Source organism: Pipistrellus kuhlii, unplaced genomic scaffold (assembly GCF_014108245.1).
Source record: "Pipistrellus kuhlii isolate mPipKuh1 unplaced genomic scaffold, mPipKuh1.p scaffold_m20_p_1, whole genome shotgun sequence".
Classification (NCBI taxonomy): Eukaryota; Metazoa; Chordata; class Mammalia; order Chiroptera; family Vespertilionidae; genus Pipistrellus; species Pipistrellus kuhlii.
Genome location: NW_023425404.1, coordinates 127,322,478 through 127,340,548, shown reverse-complemented (window position 1 = coordinate 127,340,548; position 18,071 = coordinate 127,322,478). Strand labels below are relative to the sequence as shown.

The 18,071-nt window shown below is 43.0% G+C and overlaps 1 pseudogene; it reads left to right on the top strand.

Annotated features, from left to right (window-relative positions):
- The first annotated feature begins 16,624 nt into the window (after window positions 1–16,624).
- On the top strand, window positions 16,625–17,339 carry LOC118702649 (annotated as a pseudogene).
- The last annotated feature ends 732 nt before the right edge of the window (window positions 17,340–18,071 follow it).

The window sequence follows — 18,071 nt, the reverse complement described above, 5'->3', positions numbered from 1 at the left end:
GCGTTCAATTTGGGTCCCTCCGCGCTCCTCCACGCTTGTCCAAGTAGTTCTACTCCAAGCGGCTGCACTGCTGTGAGCCTAGGCGGTGGAGACTCCGAAGTAAACCTTTTACTAAGCCAGTTATAGGCCTGGGACGTGACTACCCACCCACCATAATCTGCTCAGTTAGGAATTTAGGATCAGATCATAAATTCTGCTAGACATACTATAGAGGCCCCCTTTTTTTTTTATCCACCAAGAGGAAGCCAAAATGGTATGTCTCCTTAGGGAGGCTCTAAGTGGATTTAGCCAAGCCAAATCTGCCATAATCAATTATACACAGCTATGTAGTTAATCTGCTTTTAATTGAGCTCCATCGTTGTGTTTAGTTTAAAAATGAGGATAGGTACAAACAGCGTGATTGTTTACAACACAAATACAGGCAGCTTGCAGTTTTAGAAGATCCACTGGCAAGACTGAAAGCTCAAGAGTTTAGTTTTCAGACATATTCTTTTCTTTACACTTTTGTTCATGATTTCTTCGCTTTCTGAATGTCACAAATCCAGCTACTTAGCTCATGTGACATGGCAGCTGAATGGACATACCATAAAAGTTTTTATTAAAAAGAGATTCTTTCTCGTTTCTATTTATTTCTCCACTAAAACAAAAGGCAATTTCACCCTTGCCTAAAAAAGACCACCACTTTTGATTACTGAAGGAATTCTTTAGTATTTTATTGACAAAAGTAGGCTACAATTCTCTTTTCATGCACAAGTCTATTTTGATCTTTCTCCCACTTAAAAGGTATATCACAAGGGGAAAAAAGACACCTACATTTATTTTTGAGGCATTACTAAAGTTGAAAATGTTGATATGATAACTTCCAAACCTGAGGAGAATTTTTTAAGCATTTACTTGAGTCTATTTGAGCCAAATACGATAGATGACATGCCTGGAAGCAAGATTTCAAATGCTCCAGAGAAAGAGTGTTTTACAGTTTCCTTTTATGCTTTTGGAATTAAGGAGAGAAGTAAGGAAGATTACAAAAAGATGAGAGAAAGCACAGCAGGGAACAGGAAGGAGAGAGGGATTTCTGTGATTACATCAAGCATGTCAAACTCGCAGCCCACGGGCCACATGAGGCCCACAACAAATATTTTTGTGGCCCAGCCGATATAATGGTATGTAAGAAACGTTTTAATAAAAATTTCATAACTTAGCCAAAGCTGGTTTGGCTCAGTGGTAGAGCGTCGGTCTGCGGACTGAAAGGTTCCGGGTTTGATTCTGGTCAAGGGCATGTACGTTGGTTGCGAGCACATCCCCGGTGGGGGGTGTGCAGGAGGTGGCTGGTGGATGTTTCTCTCTCATTGACGTTTCTGGCTCTCTATCTCTCTCCCTTCCTCTCTGTAAAAATCAATAAAATATATATATTTTAAAATTTTCATAACTTAAATTTTATAATATCCTATTATACATAATCATACTATATAATAAAAAGGTAATATTCAAATTGACCCTCACACATTCCCACAAGATGGTCACCCCATGTGGTCAAAGATGGCCACCACAAGATGGTCAGCAGGGGAGGATAGTTGTGGGCAATCAGGCCAGCAGGAAAGGAAAGTTGGGGGCAACCAAGTCTGCAGGGGAAGGCAGTTAGGAGGGACAAGGCCTACAGGGGAGGACAGTTAGGGGTGACCAGGCTGGCAGGGGAGCAGTTAAGCATCCATCAGGCTGGCAGGGGAGTGGTTAGGGACAATTAGGCAGGCAGACAGGCAAGCGTTTGGGAGCCAGCAGTCCTGGATTGTGAGAGGGATCTCAGATTAGAGAGGGTGCAGGCTGGGCAGAGGGACACCCACCCCCCAGTGCACGAATTTCCTGCACCGGGCCTCTAATATATAATAAAGGGGTAATTTGCAAATCAATTGAACAGCAGAAGGACCAGTCACTATGACACACACTGACCACCAGGGAGCAGAAACTCAACACAGGAGCTGCCCCTGGTGGTCAGTGTGCTCCCACAGGGGAGTGCCGCTCAGCCAGAAGCCCAGCTCACAGCTGACGTGTGCAGCGGCAGTGGTGGAAGCCTCTCCTGCCTCCACAGCAGTGCCAAGGATGTCCAACTGTGGGAAGCGGGCCTAAGCCATCAGTCAGACATCTCCCGCGGGCTCCCAAACTGTGAGAGGGTGCAGGCCAGGCTGAGGGACGCCCCTTCCCCCAGCTGACCTGCTCCTGATCAGACTCTCCCACTCCATAAAGGGTGGAGCAGGCCAGCCAAATGCCCCACCCCTACACCCTTGGGCCAGCTCTGCCTCCAATTAGCCCATCCCACCACAATAGACCCACAGGCCCTCCCCTCTGCTGGCCCTGCCCCTGATTGAATCCCCCACCCTACAGGCTGAGACCCAATCCGCCCCCATTGGGGTCGGGCCGGCCAAACCCCACCGGTGCATGAAATGGTGCACTGGGTCTCTAATCTATAATAATAAAAGGGTAATAAGCTAATTAGACTAGACGGCCTTCCTGACGAAGCCAGGGCCAGAGGAAAGCCAGCCAGGCCCTGGGTGACTGTGGGCAGCCCAAGAGAAGCAAGCTGATGTCTCAGGTACCTGCCGGCAGTGGGAGGAGGGAAGCCCCAGTCCCGGGTGCCAGAGGGAAGCCGGTGCTGGCAGCTGGAGGAAGGAAGGCCTAGTCTTGCACAAATTTTCATGCACCGGGGCCTCTAGTTATTGATAACGAACTACAACATTCACTAATGACTGATTACTGTAATCGTGTTGCATTCACTTCCCTTAGGTGCCTCATGCACAGGTGCAGCATTTCTTTCCACCAATACTAGCAGCAAATATTTTAGCAGCCAATCACCACTTCATAAGTCTTGGACTGACTTTTTGGTGTGTGCAACAGGAAATATTTTGAATTCAGAGAACAAGAAAGATAATTTTATTTGCATTGTGCTTATTAATTTGTGTCTGGTAAATTAATGTGCAAGGAGAAATATTGATTTTTATTAACATGTTCAATTATTTTATGTTAATGATTACGCATTTATTTCAGCCCTTTGTATTCAGCATGTATCTATCTAAATAAACCTATGTTTCTATGAAGATTGAAGCTTTTATTTTTTTGTGGCCCACATAAACTTAAACCTTGTATATTTGGCCCATGTTAGCCTTTCAGTTTGGCATGCTTGGATTATAGGATAGTTAACAAGATTGCATGCTCCCTTGAGATGGTTATGCCTCGGAGTCTAAACAGAGGATGACTGTGGAATTTCAAAGGTGTGTTAACCTAGATGTACAACCTAGATGTCCTTATTTTTTTTAAATAGTTATTATATCTAACATTTTCCCCAGCAGCTTATAAGATACCCCCCAAAAAAGAAGAAAATAATGATACCTGCAGAAACAGTTACCCTTTGTCATTCTCCAATAGCTTGGAAATACGGCTAAAATCAAGAAAGATCAGCAACATTTACATGATAAGTCTAATAAATGAAATATTAAGGTAAAGAAAGCCTCAGACTTAAAAATGTAGGCAACCCTATTACTCTTTAATTTCTCATTCTAAAATAATATGCAGTTACCTGATGACTCCAGCCCAGTGAATAGTTTATTCGTTTTTAAAAATCCCCAAAGTCCTATTTATTTTGCTAAATTTCACTGGCTGTGTGTTTGTGTAACATTGTAATACAACAGAGCCAGAGGCTGCTGGAGCAGGAAGGGTTTCAGAACTGATCATTGAACGTATGTGTCAGGCAAATCGATGTCTCTAATACTTAATATGCTGGAGGTCTTAAGAGACTTGCTCAAGGTCACACAGCTCCTTAGTGACCAAAGCAGGACTGGCCCAGCCTCAGAAGCACTGGTTCAGTGGCAAGTGCTCCTTCTTTCCTGCAGTTTAGTAAGCCTGCGAGAGTTGGGGAAGAGAGGTGTCAATTATCATAGCTCTACTACTGAGGACAAATACTGCACCATTTAATCAGAATGCAGTCTTTCATTGAGAAAAATCTCAAAGTGACATCTAGTGAAATACCCAGTCTCTATGGAGAAATTTAATTAAACTTTAGACCAGCACAAATATTGTGAGGGAAAACAACTCAACTCCTCTGACATTTTTGCAAGTAGATTTAGTGGAATCCATTCTGTTTACTTTTACTGACATTTGTTTTTCAGTCAATTATCCCATGTGCCTTTTTTTTTTTTCTTTTCCTAATTTATTGCTAGCAATTTAGCCGTAAGAATAAATACAAGTAATTTCTTTCTTTGGTACAAACACCAAAGCTAAGATTAATAAGAGTTAAAGACAATAAACACTCATTTACCTCCCCATTTCTATTCCTAATAGTTCTGGTTTACTTATAAATCAGACCAGTGGCAATACCTGAATCCAACTAGGAAGGATTTAATCTCAAATACATCAGGGGTTTCTCCACATATAGCCCTTGTTAACATAAAAACTTTAAAACCTGTAAAGAATTTTTGTGAGTTTATTTGAGCCAAACTGTCTACAATTGCTGGGAAGCAGAACCTCAACAAACTGAGATAATGCTCTGGAGAATGACAGGTTACATCTATATTTATATACTGGAGGCCTGGTGCATGGAATTTGTACATGGGTAGGGTCCATAGGCCTGACCAGCAATCAGAGCCGATCTGTGGGGTAACTGGTGGGGTGATCAGGGGGGGCCCCCACTTCTACAAATTCTTATTGGAGTGGCCATGAAAACCAGAACAGGCAATTTCATCACACTGAGAGTACAGGTGTTTAGGGATCAGGCTGCTCACTCATAACACATGGCCAGACATTCAGGGCCTGGACTCCCACATTAAAAATAACCCATCATGCCCAGCCACGTGTAGCTCAGCAGTTGAGTGTCGACCCTGGAGCCAAGAGGTCACTGGTTTGATTCCCGGTCAGGGCATATGCCCAGGTTTCGAGAGCTTGATCCCCTGGGGGAGGGGGGGGGGGATGGGGAGGGCGCGTGCAGGAGGCAGCCAATCAATGATTCTCTCTCATCATTGATGTTTCTATCTCCCTCACCCTTTCCCTTCCTCTCTGAAATCAATAAAACTATATTTAAAAATATATATTTAAAAAAATAACCCATCATGCCCTTTAAAATCACAAATGAAAATGTCAATGATGCCAAAACCGGTTTGACTCAGTGGATAGAGCATCGGTCTGAGGACTGAAAGGTCCCAGGTTCGATTCTGTCAAGGCCATGTACATTGGTTGCGGGCACATCCCCGGTAGGGGGTATACAGGAGGCAGCTGGTCAATGTTTCTCTCTCAATGATGTTTCTAGCTCTCTATGCCTCTCCCTTCCTCTCTGTAAAAAATCAATAACATATATTTTTTTAAAAAAAAGAAAATGTCAATGATACTTTCATATTTGAAGATTCAAACTCCTGTTTGATGAAGAACTCCTCAGCTATTTTTACGTCTAAGGCCCATAGGCTTTAACTTCAGAAAATAGTTTGATGATCAGAGGAGGAAACGTCTCACAGAGTGTTTTTTTCTTAGGTTGTTTGTTTGTTTTGCTTGAATAGCTCTGGGCCAGGAGACATTGCCCTCAGGAAACCATATCAAGACACTTGAGAGAATCTTCTATCCATTGATCAACTGATAAATAGATATGCAAAACATAAGTAGAAAAGTATCAACTAATCAAAAAATGTTTCTATTTCTTTTAAACTTGTCCACACACCAGCACTTTCAGGCGTCTTCAAACTACGGCCTGCGGGCCACATGCGGTCCGCAAAGGAGTCTGATCCGGCCCGCCAGGTTTTTTGGGCAGTGAGTGCAGCCGAGGTGTTACAGTAGGAATTAGTAGTTCATATAGTCCAGCCCTCTAGCTCTCTGAGGGACCGTGATCTGGCCCCCACTTTAAAAAGTTTGAGGACCCCTGTAAGATACATATTCTTCTAGGCCAGTGGTCGGCAAACTCATTAGTCAACAGAGCCAAATATCAACAGTACAACAATTGAATTTTTTTTTGAGAGCCAAATTTTAAAAACTTAAACTTCTTCTAATTCCACTTTTTCAAAATAGACTCACCTAGGCTGTGGTATTTTGTCGAAGAGCCACACTCAAGGGGCCAAAACGCTGCATGTGGTTCGCAAGCTGCAGTTTGCCAACCACAATTCTAGGCTTTACAAAGAATCAAACAATGAATATGGTCAAGTCTTATGTTCTGATAGAAAAGTCTAGACAGTTTTAAACATGTATATTTTGTTTACAGAAAAGACAAATCTGAATATTCAGTAGACTTTACCACTATAAACCATTTACTGTTGCATATCATTTTTAAAATATATTTTATTGACTTTTTACAGAGATGAAGGGAGAGGGATAGAGAGATGGAAACATCGATGAAAGAGAAACATCGATCAGCTGCCTCCTGCAAACTCCCTACTGGGTATGTGCCAGCAACCAAGGTATATGTCCTTGAGCAGATTCAAACCTGGGACCCTTGAGTCCGCAGGCCAATACTCTATCCACTGAACTAAACTGGTTAGGGCTGTTTCCTATCATTTTAATATTCCTAATGTTAATTATATTTGTGGCTATGATTAATACAGAAGCCATCAAGCCCTTTCTACTAACTTGCATAAAATATGTTCTTAGAACGTCATCTCTCCTCTAGTTACACTTACTCCCTTGATGATCTCATCTAGTTTCTTGGCTTTAAACATCATCTATACACCAATTCCCAAATTTATATCTAGACCCCAGACAGGTCCTCTGAACTCCAGACTCATATATCCAGCTGCATATTTGAGAGCTTCATTTACAAGACTAACACATTTCATATTTATCTTGTCTGTATTTCATATTTATCTTATCTAAACCAAACTTTGGATATTCTTTCCCAAAACTCCTTCCACAGTTCTCCCTTTCTCCGTAATTAGTAGCCTCATCCTACCAGTTGCTCAGGTCAAAATCTGGGAATCACCCTTGGCTCCTCTCTTTCTTTCATGCCTGACATCAAATTCATCTGAATATCCTTTCAATTTCTCTTTCCACATCACCCAGAATCTGACTTCACACTGTCTCCACCGCAATTGTGTTAATCCAAGGCATCGTCATTTTCACCTGGATTATTCATTAGTCTCCTAACTGGTCCTCTGCCTCGGTCCCACTCCTCATAGCCTAGCAGAGACACAGCATTCATGGTAATTAAGTAAAGCATGTCCTCTCTGTTTTTATTTTTTTTATTTTTTTAAAACATTTTTTTTAAATATATTTTATTGATTTTTCACAGAGAGGAAGAGAGAGGGATAGAGAGCTAGAAACATCGATGAGAGAGAATCATGGATCAGCTGCCTCTTGCACACGCCTTACTGGGGAGGCGCCTGCATCCAAGGTACATGCCCTTGACCGGAATCAAACCCGGGACCTTTCAGTCCACAGGCCGACGCTCTATCCACTGAGCCAAACCGGTCCCGGCCCTCTCTGTTTTTAAAACCCTAAAATTTTACCTCACTTCATCAAACTAAAAGACAATTCTTCAAGGTTCTACATAATGTTTATGCCATACTCTCTACCTTCTCTACCTTGTCACCTCTCTCATTCATTTTCTGCTATTCTCCCCATTATTCACTCTACTTAAGTCACTCTGGCTTCTTTATTTATCCTCAAACATTAAGGCCTCGGCACTAGCCCATCCACTTTCTGGAACACTCTTTACCTCGTTGGATAGTTGGCTCATTGCCTTACTTCCTTTAGGTAACCTTCTGTAACCTTCCCGGGAACTCCCATGTATCGAAAGCACAAACCCTCCCCTGTCCTGCGATACTATTCTTATTTGCTTCAATTTTCCTAGTTGCCCTTTGCAACTAACTGTGTAAATACTTTATCTGTTTGGGGTTTGTTTTTTTTAATCTTTCCAGTAGAATGGAAACTTCCTGAGGGCAAAAGCTTCTCAATATATACTCATTGAAAGTAAGAATATTAAAAAATTGGAAAAACAATCCTATAAAATATTTTATGACCAATATTTCAGTAACTGGTCACTATCCTCGGTGATAGAAAGAAATCTCAACATAGTATTGCTCATTCCTCCTTTGAACACTCTTTATCATATAGTGGAATGCTTTAGGTCATTTGCACTCTGGCTTTATGAATCTTTGCAGCAAATCTAAGCTCTACTGTCATGACTCTTTTTCTGGAAACACTGGTTTGTCAATATCTCAGTATTTTTTCACATCTGAGAACCCCATTAGAGCTAATGATCACATTACTATTTAAAACTCGATAGACAAAGCATGTGTCTGTTTAAACACCCTTACCCCTCCACCAAGTGCAGCCAGATAATATTTCACAAGAACTAAATGATTATGGAATAGGGGGCTGCAAACCATGGCCTGGAGACCAAAGCCAGCTGTGTTGCCAGATCAAATACAGAGTGTCCAGTTAAATTTTAATTTCAGATAAACAACAAATAATTTTTAGTATAAATATGTCCTAAATACAAAATATTGGAAACCTGAAATCTGACCTGTTTTTGTACAGTGCACAAGCAAAGAATTTTTTTTTCATCTTTAAGTGATTGCAGAAAAAAATGAGAAAAAAAAGTATTTATAACAGGAGAAATTTATATGAGATTGAAATTTCAGTGTCAGTAAATAATGTGTTATTGGAACACATTTGTTTACCTCTGTCTATGTTAGGGGTGTCAAACTCAATCAGAGAAGGGGCCAAAATCTAAAATCCAGCCTAAATCTCGGGCCGAATGGTTTACTGAACAGTCATAAACTGTCATTGTGATGGAAACGCAGCGGAGTGCAGTGATGACAGCGCGGTGCGGGCCACATTGCAAGGCCTGGCGGGACGGATTTGGCCCGCGGGCCTTGTGTTTGACACATGTGGTCTATGTCGTGCTACAACATCTGAATAATTTCAACAGACACTTAGCTGTAAAGTTTAAATACCTATTGTATGGCCCTTTATAGAAAGAAAAAAAAAATACCTTGTTACAGAATACTAGGGACCTGGTGCATGAAATTTGTGTATGGGAAGGATTCCCCTCACCCCAGCCTGCACCCTCTCCAATCCAAGACCCTTTGGGGGATGTCAGGGGAATCCCTCTCACAATCCTGGACTGCTGGCTCCTAATCGCTCACCTGACTGCTTACCTGGTCACCCCTAACTGCTCTTCCTGCCGGCCTGGTCGCCCCTCACTACTTCCTACTGCTGGCCAGGTCACCCCCAACTGTCCCTCCCTTCTGGCCTGGTTGCTCCTAACTGCCCCCTCGCCAGCCTGGTCACTGCCAACTGCCCCCCCCACCAGCCTAGTCACCTCTCACTGCCCCCTCCCCCGCCAGCCTGGTTGCCCCCAACTGCACTGCCCCTGCCAGTCTGGTCACCCCTAACTGCCCCCCATCAGCCTAGTCACCTCTTACTGCCCCCCCCCCCGCCAGACTGGTCACTCCCAACTGCCCCCACCACCAGCCTGGCTGCCCCTAACTGCCCCCCCTTCCAGCCTGGTCACCCTCATTTGCCCCCCCCCCCCCGCCCAACCAGCCTGGTTTCCCCTCTGGAAACCCCCCCACACACACACTGGCCTGGTCGCCTCACGAAGCCTGCTATTCAGTTGTTTGGTCATCCCTCACTAAGCCCCCTGCCAGCCTACTTGTAGGCAGCCATTTTATGAGGGTGTGAGGATTAATTTGCATATTCTTTATTATATAGGATTTCCTTTGTATTCTTTCACTTACTGAAGATGAAACACAGGTAACCTTTTTCCCCTTTAGACCACTCTTCCCACTCGAGCACTCCTGATATTGTTTATCATTATACGTATTAGAAAGAGAAGTAGGGCCGAAACTGGTTTGGCTCAGTGGTAGAGCGTCGGTCTGTGGACTGAAAGGTCCCAGGTTCGATTCTGGTCAAGGGCATGTACCTTAGTTGCGGGCACATCCCTGGTAGGGGGTGTGCAAGAGGCAGCTGGTCGATGTTTCTCTCTCATCGACATTTCTAGCTCTCTATCCCTCTCTCCTCCTCTCTGTAAAAAAAAATCAATAAAATATATATTTTTTTTAAAAAGAAAAAAAGAAAGAGAAGTAGGAAGCAAGCTGAGAATCAGCAAAATGATGAAGAGTGTGGGCTCTGGACCCCCACAGAACTGAGTGTGAATCCTTTCTCCACCCATCACAGCTTGAGTTACTTAAATGGGGGCCTTATGAGGGTTAGGAAGTAAGAGTTAAGAGATTGCTTTTAAAGGACAAACAGGTATCAAGTTTCTAAGAGGATATGATTCTCCGAAGGCCAGAAAAGAGAGGGAGAAGTGAAAAGGTAAAAATGGGGACCAGGCAGTTCTTAATCACTCACCAAGAAGTGAACTTGAGTGGAAAACAGACTTCACGTGGATTTAAGCAAAGATTTCATCATTAAAACTAGGGTAAGCTGAAGATATATATCCTGACCAAAAAGCTCTTTCCAAGGTAAGTGAATTTTGGATTGTCTACTTGATACCCATGTGATCGTCTTGGTAGAAATTAAATACTCCACACTGCCAGAAGGATTATGTCCAATAGGAAGGGCCTGAGTATGTGTTGCTGAAACTATGAGGAGAAATGAGAAAAGAAAGAGCTATGTTCATACTGCTATCTAATCCCCCAAATCCTCAGAGGAGCCAAGGGGGGAAGCTGCAACCATGGCCCCTTTAGCCCAGTTCTTCCCAGTATTTTCTACTTAGGCCCACAGGTTTAAGTTAGCAGGCCCTTGTTTTTAAGGCCTGGAAAAAAAAGGAAGTATACCAAGTTAGGGCAAATTTTAAAAGATCCATCAAATGGCTATATCTGTGGCCATGGCCCTAGGCAGTGCTTCTGAACATGTGAACCTCATATATAAGACACATTCCCAAACACGACTTCTAACACTAGATGTACTGCACTTCACTCCTAAAAGTCATATCAACGTGGGAAAGTGAAAGTGATGTTATCATAGAGATATCCTTGAGACTATTCCAAATATATTTTTATTATTTTTAAAATATATCCTTATTGATTTCAGAGAGGGAGTAAGAGGCAGAGAGAGATAGAAGCATCAATGATGAGAGAGAATCATAAATCGGCTGGGTCCTGCACACCCCCTACTGGGGATCAATCTCACAACCTCGGCATGTGCCCTTGACCTAAATTGAATTCAGGCCCTTTAGTCTGCAGGCCTACGCTCTATCCACTGAGCCAAATCAGCTAGGGCCTAATATATTTTTAAATGATGATTATTTGCAAGCATCAGTACTTTAACTGTGTTTGGTAACAAACACAACAGCCTCATTTCCAATCTGAGTCACAACACTTTGATTGAGCAGTACAGTTTCATGCCACTTCCCAAGAACAAAATTTCCCCAAAGTATACAAGTCCATTTAATAATGACTATGGCAACAACACTATTAAAAATACCTAAAACCACTCCCAAGGTTACTTTGATAAAGGTGGAGTATTTTGTTTATAATTATTTTACTTTATTTTTCCCATCACCTTTTATCCCCTCTATGCTTTCCTCTACCTCCCCACATCCAACTGCATCCCCCCCAAATCACAATACTGCTGTTCAGGTCCATGAGTTATCTCATTTTTTTTTCTTTTTAGTTCAATCCTTACACACACAGACATACACACACACATACACCAATTCCCCCTGAGCTCTCTTCCTGCTCTCTATCTATGAGTCTGTCTCTATTTTGCTGGCAGAGAACTGCATTTTTAAGGTTGATTTGTGTTCATGACATATGTTGTTATACTTCCCAGGCTTACACTCTGAGCTGACCAAGACACTCATCAGTTTATTCAGCAGTTCATTCCTTCTCAATATATGAAGCTCACATGATGAGAACCACTGGCCTAGTCTAAAGACCACAATTACAGACTTCCACCGCATTTCAGTCAACCAATAAGTAATAAGATCCTGCTCTTTGCCAGGCGTAGCTCTCAGGGTAAAGATGAACAGGCAAAAAGCCCTGGCCCTCTAGGAGCTCACAATTTGTAGGGACAACAGAAAAATAAAACAACTTCAAATAAATATATATATATATATATAATTGAAATAATTATATATGGAGAGAGAGAGAAAGAAATAATTATATATGGAGAGAGAGAGAGAAATAATTTTATATATATATATATATATATATAGAGAGAGAGAGAGAGAGAGAGAGAGAGAGAGAGAGGTGATATGCAAATTAGCCGGGACACCATAACAGTCACAACCACCGAGGAGGAGGCTACGCATGTCGGTGGGCGGGAGGGGCCTGCTGGGTGGTGAGCATGCCCACAGAGAGCAGGGCAGAGAAGGGCCCGCAGAGAGCAGGGAGCAGGCGCACAGAGGACAGGGCCTGCCAACTGAGGCACACCAGCTGACCTGCCTCTGAGCATGAGCTGCAGAGGAAACACCTTTTCTGACGGCTCATTGGCTAAGCTTCTGGTGAGCCACTTGCAGGGTTTTTGGTAACTTGAGTAATAAGAACCCAAGAAGGTGATTTAGGGTTTTTCCACCTCACTCCTGAAGGAAAAAACGAAGGTCTGCTGCTGGAGGGGCTGAGAAATGTCATATTCTGTTCTAGCCAGTTTGGCTCCGTGGATAGCGCCTCAGCCTGCCAACCGCAGGGTCTGGGTTCGATTCTGGTGAAGGGCATGTACTAGATTGCAAGCTCCTCCCTGGCTGGGGCCCAGGACACGGCTCATGCAGGAGGCAACCAACCAGTGTCCCTCTCACACTGTTGTTTCTCTCTGTCTTTCCCTTTCTCTTCTATGCTCTCTAAAAATCAATGGAAAAATACCCTCAGGTGAGGATTTAAAAAATGTGTGTGCATGTGTGTGTGAATGTGTATGAATGAATGTGTGAATTTGTGTATGGATATGAGTTTGTGTGTTTTCTCTATTCCAAAGGAATGACATAAGACATTTACTGAACACTTCCGATCTAGAGCTGACAAATAATGATAGCTGCTCCAGAAGAATATGAAATGAATGAACAATTAACGAGCAAGCTCTATAACCTTTTAAATAAAATTAAATAGTAATAGGCAGTGTTTCTTCCTAACCTCATCCTGTAAAATAAAAGGCTAATATGCAAATCGACCAAACAATGAAATGACTGGTCGCTATGATGCACACTGACCACCAGGGGGCAGACGCTCAATGCAGGAGCTGCCCCCTGGGGGTCAGTGCGCTCCCATAGGGGAAGTGTCACCAAGCCAGAAACAGGCTCACAGATGATGAGTACAACCACGGTGGGAGCCTCTCCCGCCTCTGTGGCAGCGCTAAGGATGTCTGACTAATGGCCCCAGAAATTTATCTCCAGTGAGGGAAAGGCACCAGTCAGGTTTACAGGATAGTGGTGGAATGGCCCCCACCCACAGCTACACAACTCAGTCACTGACACTTCATGAGTCTGTACAGATCTGTACACCCCAACCCAGGCAGCTGACTCCTCAACGGACAGAAAGCTCTACAGGGTGGGGTGACAGGGAAATCATCAGGTGGTGCTTTTGGATTTCCCCAGGCTGATACTGCACAGAGGAGAGTGCTCCACCTGAGAAAGATGGTGTCTGTGGAGTGGCAGAATGACTCAGCACAGGAATCCTGGCAGCGCTCCCTTCAGTTCTCTTCTCAGAGTCACAACCCTCAGTCTCCCCTTCTGTGACCTTAGTTTGCTCCACCCTTTCACTGTTTCACTGTGAATGAAATTTTGTGTGTTTACCCTTTAAGAAGGTGACTGTTTTGTAACAGACTCTTGTCTGTCTGCCCTGGCAGAAAAAAATCCCTGCTTATCTTCACAGCCAGATAGTACTTGGGCTCCTCTTGCTGGCTCTGGCAGTCTAAGCTGGGGAGCCTGGCTTGTGGTTGAGACCCCACTCTTCTCAAAGGGACTGTTTGGAGCTAAGATATCCCTCCAGAATCTCAGCTACTGCCCATGGGAGTGGAGCCAACCCTTTTCACATCTCTGCCCTTCCTGCCAGTCTCAATGTGGCTTCTTCGTAAATCCTCAGTTATAAGATTTCTCTTCAGCTAGTCTTCAGATGGTTATTCATGGTGATTGTTCTATACTTTAATTTGGTCCTGCAAGGAGGTATGTGTAACATCCAACTACTTCCCCGCCATCTTGGATCTCTCTGTCATACATTTTCAGTGGGGGCCATATCACCTCCAAGTGAAAATTAGTTCTGGAAGATCTAAAAATTATCATCTATTACAATGGTTTGTGGCCTCAAAAGTTCAACCCTGCTGACAAAATCATTCTTTAAATATTTAATTTATCTCATTGGAGAAAAATCTAAGTTTAATTTTATTTTTCTACTTAGGAAAACAATAAAAACAGTTTGAGAACACTGCATTATATCATGTTCTGTTTCTATCTACTTGGTTAATAATGAATGAACATATCATATTTTCCAGCGTATAAGACGACCCCCTAATTTTACATTTAAAACATAGGTTTAGGCCTATATTTGCTGTATAAGACTACCCCCCACTTCAAAGAAAAGACTTATTTTGCCGTCAAGATCTGCAGGTAATTTTTGTGCAATTTTGGTCTTTTGCCCCCGATTTTCGGTTGACTTTTTTTCGTTTCAAAAGTTGTCTTATACACCGGAAAATATGGTACGTACTACTTACACACCATATACATATTATCTGTTATGCAGAATACATGCACAGAAAACGGTTCTCTTCTCAATTTTATAATTCCCAAGTTTTACTTAGAGTTGTAAATAATTACAGTGTAGATACAACTCCTTATGCCAAAGGTCTTGAGAATTCTAATGATGGGAGAAGTAGTAAGGCCAAAGAGTATTAACAAGATGTGTTTATGAATGTCTACTATATTGCTACTAAAGCATCATAGCAGGAGGTAGGTTCACCAACTCAGAAGCTTCCCAGGAGCTCTATAATGCTGGCCCCATACACAGACAACAAGCATAGAGCAGAGGAAGAAGCATAGCGTGCCAGTGGTGGTTTAATAAAGCAAAGGGGCTTATCATACATGGGAGGCTTGTCTTAGGCACCATGTCTCCACACTCACCTGCTAGATCTTAAAAGTTTACATAGAGGCCTTAACGAGGTTTAGACATGTGTAATGTCCGGATGGTCTCAGGAACACATTACTACCTCAAGGCTGTGTCTTTGAGGCAACTTGTAGTTTAGGGAAGGCAGGTGGACCGCGCATTCCAAGAACAAAGAAAGGGAGAGGAGCCTCCAATTGCCTGGGCCCAGCTCCATGGGTCAGCTGGGGGTCATGTCTCTCAATAACCTCCTCCAACTTAAGTAAATACTAGAGCAAGCTTTCAGTGATCTGACAAAGTTATATGTCAAAATATCTCAAAGTTTTAAACATCTGGGGACAAGAATCAAGTCATTCAACTTTTAATCTTTTACAGCACTGGGCCTCCTATCACCTAGGCAGTCAATAAATGTGTGCGAAATAAAAATTAAAAATCAAACAAACAGAATTTTCATTACTATATAGAGGTCATCATTTGCATAATCAAATACACACAATAATAATATAATTCTGTGCACATTTTAATTAGTCATTGATTCAAAAGATGTTTTTCTATTTTTAGAATGTTTTAAACAGTTTTTATTCTATGACAGAGGAAAGTACAGCACAAAATATAAGCATCAACTGCAACCTAATGTCTTCCCTAGAAAACTGCTCATTTGATTTACCAAAATACTACCACTGTCCTCTGAAGGAACACATAAAGAGGCATTTGAATTACTAACAAGTGTTCAAATGCCTGAGCTCAGACCTGGGCTGAAGGCAGTGATAAAGCCCACCCCACAGCAGCCTGAAAGGGCCACAGGAAAACCTAGAAACAAACTGAAGTGATCATCACAAACATAGTGTCACAAAGTGCATGTGCCCAAGGCAAGACTAGAGGGTTTTAAACAATTTCCTCAAAAAAGTTGTTGCTTTGAAAAGTTTGACAATCCAACAAACAAGAATTCTATTGTGAGCAGCATTCCAGAAAAAGAAAACAAAAACCTGAGGTTTCTAGCTACTGTACAAGTCATTGAAAATGTTCCTGAGGGCCAATGACACCAAGAGAGGAGTCACTGAAAGCTGTGCTGGGCATTGCTACCCATATGCAGGCCAGTGAGCTCCACAGAGAGAGAAAGAGATGACCTAGAAGAAGAGCATCCAAGAGGAGCTGCCACTCTGGAAGGTGACTGCTTTCCAGGGAGCTGCAATAGTGTCTATGGGGAAGAAACATCATTGTGTGGAGGACTCGGCTACTTTCTGCTTTCTCTAACTTTTCCATGCACCTAGAGTATCTGCCCCAACTAAGTTCCTTTTGTTCTTCTCGCTGAGGAGAAATTTAGGACCACCAGAAAAAAGAAGAAAAGAAAAAAAGAAAAAACTAGTTCAGTTTGCATTGCAGAACTCATGTCCGTTATTGAGACTCCGAAGGTAGAGTGGACAATGCCCTCTGTGGTCCCAGATCTGCCTCTTGCTTCAACAGGATTTGAACAGAACAGACCCAGGGATGTCCCTTCTTCCAGCTCCGACCACTCTCCTGTGTGTCCCTCCCGACCACTCTCCGACCACTCTCCTGAATGTCCCTTCTTCCAGCTCCGACCACTCTCCGACCACTATCCAGTCACCACCTTCAGAAACACCTCCAGGAACATACTGTTTTGCTTGTTTCCTACCTTAACTCCTTATTGCTGAACAACCATGAGCTTCCAAATTCGTCAGAATTATTCCACCGGGGTGGAGGCTGCTGTCAACCACCTCGCCAGCCTGCATCTGCGGGCCTCCTACACCTACCTCTCTCTGGGTTATTTCAACCACAATAATGTGGTTCTCGAGGGTGTGGGCCACTTCTTCCAAGAGTTGGCAGAAAAGAAGCACAAGGATGCTGAGCATCTCTTAAAGTTGTTAAAACAAGTGTGGTGGCTGCATTCTCTTCCAGGACCTGCTGAAGCCTTCCCAAGATGAGTGGACAAAACTCAGGATGCCGTGGAAGCCGCCCTGGCCTTGGAGAGGAACCTGAACCAGACCCTGTTGAAATTGTGTGCCCCAGGTTTGACACGCACAGACCCTCATCTCTGTGACTTCCTGGAGAACCACTTCCTGGATGAGGAGGTGAAACTGATCAAGAAGATGGGTGACCACCTGACTAACATCCGCAGGCTGGCCGGCCCCCAGGCTGGGCTGGGCAAGTGTCTCTTCCAAAGGCTCACCCTCAAACACAACCAGGAGCCTTTGGAGCCCAGCGGCCCCTCTGCATCCCCCTGGTGTCTCTGGTTTTTACCTGAGCCTCTTCCCGAAACTACTAGCCATTTTTTTCACCACCCTAGAGCCCTCTCTGCTGCAATGGACTAAATGAAACAATAAAAATTTTGCAGCACCGAAACTGGTTTGGCTCAGTGGATAGAGCATCAGCCTGCGGACTGAAAGGTCCCAGGTTTGAGTTCGGTCAAGGGCACATCCCCAGTGGGAGGTGTGCAAGAGGCAAGCTGATCGATGTTTCTCTCTCATCGATGTTTCTAACTCTCTATCCCTCTCCCTTCCTCTCTGTAAAAAATCAATAAAATATATTTTTTTAAAGTTTTTGCAGAAGAAGAAGAAGAAGAAGGATAAATTGGTATCTAGATTACTGACCTAGAGGGAGTCTGCCAACAAAGAACCTGTCTAATGCAGTAATAATAATAATGATGATGATGATATAGCAACAATGATAACATTTATTGAACATATGCTACATGTCAGTCACCATGTTAGGTGTTTCATATTCATTCTGTCATATGAAACTTTCAAAGATCTTACGAGAATTTTTTTCTTATACTAGTATTCAAAGAAAGCTAGCGAGTTTGGGTGAGTAGAATGGAATGGGACAGGAAAAAAAAAAAAAAAAGGCCACATGTTAACCTGACAAGCTCAGGGAAGGTCTGCATGACAGTTTTGCAAACTCAAAGACCTAAAGTAACCACAAAGGATGGTCTGAACTTAAACTTTAACTAAAGCAGTTTATAGTGGGTAGTTATGTTCTAGACCAGTATCTGCCCTGATAAAGGCAATCTTTCCTTTGACTGAGCCTATTGTCTTTTTTCATCTAAGATAACATCCTTGTGAA